Here is a 5,724-nt window from a genome sequence, read left to right on the forward strand (position 1 = left end):
TCTGTATTTCAAAAATATAACAACTATCGCGTCACTTTACATGTAAATTGAAGAGTTTATTTAAGTTATGAAATCTTTCACTTTGATACGAGTTTTGCTCAATTGGACTTGTTTCTCTTATTTAAAAATCACTTTTTTTTGCAAGGAGACTAATATCAAAACAATGTTGGTATAAAAGTTTTTATATAATAATAACTATATATATATATATATATAAATTATTATTGTGTATGAAGTTATCTTCATATTTAGTCAACTCTACTTTCATTCATGAGGTATCAATTTTATATATTTTTTAAATTTTTTATCTAAAAGTGAGTTTGATGTAACAATAAAGTTATTACAAGTTCAAATCATTCATCTCCGATTACGATAATAAGATTGTGTAAATGTTTAAGTCTTATAGGCATGGAGAACTAAATCCTTTTTGGGACCTAGATTGAAGACAGCTACTTCACAGGAAATAAACATGTTTAAGCCTTAAAAATATGAACATTGGTTCTGAGTGGTTCATATTAACAGTTCTGGTACTGAGAAAAAAAACATAATTCTTCTAGTTGCAACAATATTGCACAGAATTTGTTAAATAAAGCTTTGCACGACACAGATATTATGTAGACAAGAAGAACAAACAACAGAAACGGGAAATATAACAGCCCTCCCAAAAGTGAAAAGATGCTAATCATGACTGGCAGAGATTCTAGTAATACAAAGAAGATGATCACACATGAATTTCACACTTCAAACCATTAAATGAAATAGTTTAATCATGCATATGAACAAGTTCATTTATTTTCCTCAACATCTCATATAATAATTGTTGGGTTTATAAGTGTGAAGTCCCACATTGGATATGCGAGGAGGAGTGAAAGAGTTTATAAGTAGGAAAACTCATGGAACTAATGTCTTAAGGTTTTGGTTCAAGACGTGGCGTCTCACTTGTGGCTCTCCACTCTTCCCATACCCCGATAACAATGAAACTCCCTGATAGTTGGAGGGCTCACCAGTCACAGTCTGGTCCAACAAGTAGTATCAGAGCCGATGGAACATAGAAGTGCAGGCACATAAATGCACATTAGGTGTGTCATCAACATGCAAGTGACCACAACAACCTACTATATCTCTATCGCATGCAAAATAATAGTTTCAAATCTTCATCTCGTATGCCCCACCGGAACCCATCAAGTAGAAAATGAAATGAAATGTCTAGAGTAAAGAAACAGATAGCAGTAAAAGGAAAGTAATAAAAGTAGACAAGATCAAATTTGACACAAGAAATATATGAAAGAAAATAGATTCTGGGGAAAAATTGGAATTACAGAGCACAAGATTCTCAGCACAGAGAAAGATGATATATTTAAGTATTACATCTTAGGATCTGATCAAAACTACTACTTGCCAATTGCCACTACCTTCGAGTTTGGAACTAGATCAGTATTAGTAGGCTAGCTATGTCAGATGAGTGTCCTGCCACAAGTGGAGAAGAAGAAAAAATATATCAAAATAAATGGTAACGGTAAGTGGCAAGAAGTTTTTGAAAAGAAAAAAAAAAAGACTTTGTCTGGAGCTAGTAAATTTTACATGAATTTCTGTTGGTAACATAAATAAAGAAGTACCAGCAGACATACCTACATGCAACCTCTTATGCTAAGATCGAGTAATATTAAAGTCTTCCATATACCTGAAAAGTACAAAAAAGTATTGAGACAACTTTTATTACTTTACTCATTAGCCCAATCTTTCTAAACATACTTCACTTCAATCACAAATTCATCTATTTAGTCATGGAACAATGCTTTGTCCACGACAGCTTAGAGTAAAAACATAGGGGTGGAAACAGACCAGACATTGTCTTAGATAAATCTTACCATTGTAACATATTATTACAGCCTAAGTTTGATCTATTTGTCTATTTAAGTTGTTTTCAAACATAGGTCTGATTTGTTTAAAAGTACGATCTGATCTGTTAGCCTATTTAAAAACTTATTATAATCTAGGACATCTAAGTAGGTAAATAACAAATTTAACAACCCAAATTCCCAATGCCAAATTGCATATATATTATATAAATAATTAATATATGATAAAATTATATAGACTGGCATGTTAGGCTTCATAGGTTTTTTAAGAAGTTTATGTCTGACCTATATAGGTTAAATATGTTTTTTGAGAAGTCTGACTTTTATTAAAAAAACCTTGGTATGGTCTGTAATAGGTAAGGTACTAGGCTCCTAATAGGCAATCTAGCCTATTTCCACCCATAATCACCTCCTACTAAAGCTAGTTGGCAGAATCAAAGTATAAAGTGTACAAAATGTGCAGCTGTAAACATATAATGAAAGTGTAAATGTGTGTGTGACATTAATCATTAGCCTAAGGTTTCCAACTTGGCATCCTTTAAGGGGTTCTAAACATTTCACTATTCTTACCATTGCATGTTTACACCATGCAGATTTGACAAAGAATGAATGAAGTTCTCAAGCTATCAAGTTGAATATTCCATTGAGCAGAACAAGTTTGAGCTAAAGAATGGACAGATCTTCACCCAAAAAAACGAGAATGAAGAAATCTATCTAGAAGATCTGTGGTAATGACAATCAAGAATCTTAAATTGGATCATCTGCTCTCATGGTTTGTTATGGTACAAGTTGAAGTCTCATGGAGAAAGGAATATACAGAAGCACAACAGCCAATCCTCTAAATGACCCCCAACATGCAAGACACCTTAGCAACTGAAATATTTTCTCAAAATTGATTAGGAAACACCTAGGAAGCTTCAAGAAAACTTTTCTCCTCAAAGAATATGAAAACGGGGAAAGGAATGTGATTTCTGTACTTTTTTGGATTCCACCAGTTCAAAACCTCTCTGGTTTCTGTAAATATCTACCAAGGAATACATTTGGGACTCCTTGTACACGTTGAATGCTTAAGTGCTGCAAACTTTCAAGAGTTTTGTCTGCAAACTTTCAAGAGTTTTGTCGTTCAACCTTGAGACGCTACATTTTCATCTTTCTCTTATACTATATTGAGTAAATTGCATTAAAAATGGCCCTAGGTGGCTGTTGTTTTTGACTTGTAAGATCTGTGATAAGTCCTTGAGTGGTTTGCGAGCAAGATTGTGTAAAGCACTTGTTATATCCAACTTAGAGAGGCCAAGTGCTATTAGACATGGGCCAGAATGGCACAGGCAAGAATGGTGCCAAATATTTTTGTTGAGCGAGCCCGGCCTCGCTCAACGAGACAAAGACAACAGATTTGGAAATTCTCCCTCACCGAGAATGGGATATTGCAGAGTTTCAATTAGTTGGTTAGATAATGCTTACATGCCAAGTAAGTTTGTTAATATTTATAGGAAAGTTAGTTTGTAATTCTCTCACGTATATATATTGGGTTGTATTCATTAACTCATTCAATAAACCAGAGAATTATTTCACAATCTTCATCTTCTTTGATTTCTTTTGCCTAGAGCTTGCAAAGCTCATCATTCACCAATCCATTTCTGTACAAAAAGTACTTTGTATAGCTTGAAGAGGTTGATCAAAACTATGCGTGTCTAGATTGGACAGACTAGGTTAGATCAAAGAACACTTGGTGGTTGAATCTTGAAAAACTAGCGCCTTGGATTGGGACTAAATGTAGACTCCACACTGCTGATCAAACCAGTATAAATATCATGGTGCAAGCTTCTCTAATTCCTTCCTCTTATTTGTTTCAAGTTGTTTGCTTAGTTTATATTCCTGTCTACAAATTTCTGTGTGGTTACCACTTTGTTTTTTTGGGTTTCAGCTATTCTGGTTTTGTATAACAATTACATAAGTCAAGTCATGTACATGATATGTCATCTCATCCACTTTGTTTGAATATCAACTCATCTTTGTGATTCTAAAGTTTGTGGGTGATAACTAATATATTGATCTTTGTTGTGTTCGATTACATAAGATCTTTTATCTTACCTTTGTGCTAGAACTTGTTGCTCAAGTGTTTTTGCAGAAACTAAAATTAACAGAGACTTGATTCAAACTCATCATCGGTTGTAAATCATGCATGGGTCTATCATAGGTGGTTACATACATGGCTAAACAACAGGAGCATACACAAATTGTGAGATCAGAAAATCAACAACATTTATCAAATAAAATTACTGCTATACATGCTTGATTTCGAATGAAGGAAAACTTTTTCAGACTAAACCAATGAGGAACAACCAATAACCAAGTTTTTCGTCTAGTTGGGTTGGCTACATAGATCTATCCTTGACATAATGTACTATTGTAAATCATGTCTATACACAAACCATTGACATCTAAACCAGGGGTGAATACATAACAACATTTTCAATCAAAATATAAGCCAATATCCAAAAGTCATTCAATAGTTTTTCATTATTGTTAACAAGTCAAAAGTAAAGAAAACTCCAAAAATTCCCTTTAGTTACAAAAATAAAATAACGACATTAACTAATATAAAAAAAGTTAAATCAGAAGAAAACTGCCACAAAGGGATTAACGGATTGTGTATCTGCTATTAAATTAAGTAAAATTTTCATCTTGCTGATCAGATCATCTAGAATTAGTAGCGTGTAATTAGGAAAAAATAATTTTTTTTATTGGCGCCAACGTCCTAAATTGTGGTGGTGGTCATGGTTGCATTTACAAGAATTGTGGAATACTGGGAGAAATTGCGGTCACAATTATGGTTTCGGAAATTACCAAAACCTTTACTATTGCAGCTTTCATTGATATCGCGAGACAGTTAAAAGGAAAGAAATGGGCAGTGATTCAAATTGTGCTGATGTAGCAGCAATATTGAAATTGAGGTGACTGCCCGCATCGGACCTCACCATAGTGCAACAGCATTGAATTCAAAAATACTTTTTAATCACAAATAATTCACACTGTAATAGCCAACTGCAATGACCGCAATCATAATAACCAGAAAAGCGACTGCAACTGCAATTTAAACAATAAGTGTGCAGGATATTGTTACCTTGTTGAGAACAAAGTGTCCTTGCTTTAATTTGAGAATCAAACGATGAGAAACTTGAAAACAATGAAGCAGAGGAATCCGATGAAAAGCAAAAGGAAAAGGTAATCGACGAATACAAAGAATCTGGAAGACCCATGATTCATCTTGGGCCTCCTTTTGGCCGAGGATTCGTCAAGTTCTTCAATCTTCGCCATTGCAGCCTCAGGTGAGAGCTTTGAATGCAGAGAATGAAGGGTTTGATATTCACCAATGTGGCCCGAAGCTTTTGCAGAGAGACAGAGAAAGCTACGGGCCTACAGAGAATCCAAAATAGCACTTCGATTCATTTTTAGATGAATGTTCTTAAATTGGAAGAGAGTCCACGCGATAAAAATGAAACAAAAGTAGCTAGGTCCTACCCGATCACTTAGTACGGCCAATCATTATAAGTCCGAATAGGATTAGGTCTTAACGAGTCTAGAGCTAGGATAGGGTCTTATTTGTATGTGTCTTTGTTCAAATATGTACAAAGTAATATCATTTTTTGGTGGAAAGTATCGTTTATTCTTTCATTTTTTATCATATATACATGGTTAATAATATATATACATATATCATTTTATATGTAAAATTAAATATTCATAATAATAAATAATATTGAGAAGAATTTATCTAAAATAAGTATTTATTATATTTAGTCGGGTCTAAGTCGGATTTAGGTGTAAAGGTTGACTTGATTAATATTTAGGATCAGATTAG

General features: G+C 33.7%; 1 long non-coding RNA gene across 2 annotated transcripts; it reads right to left on the reverse strand.

Annotated features, from left to right (window-relative positions):
- LOC109347642 lies at nt 1,194-5,336 on the reverse strand. 2 transcript variants are annotated; one of them, XR_002107629.1, is made up of 3 exons: nt 4,987-5,336; nt 1,629-1,681; nt 1,194-1,467 (listed from the first exon to the last, which is right to left on the reverse strand). It is a non-coding gene; the product is annotated as an uncharacterized LOC109347642 (long non-coding RNA). The 2 variants fall into 2 exon arrangements; XR_002107630.1 differs by having other exon boundaries at nt 1,617-1,681.

The sequence above is a fragment of the Lupinus angustifolius genome, chromosome LG05 (assembly GCF_001865875.1).
Source record: "Lupinus angustifolius cultivar Tanjil chromosome LG05, LupAngTanjil_v1.0, whole genome shotgun sequence".
Taxonomy (NCBI): domain Eukaryota; kingdom Viridiplantae; phylum Streptophyta; class Magnoliopsida; order Fabales; family Fabaceae; genus Lupinus; species Lupinus angustifolius.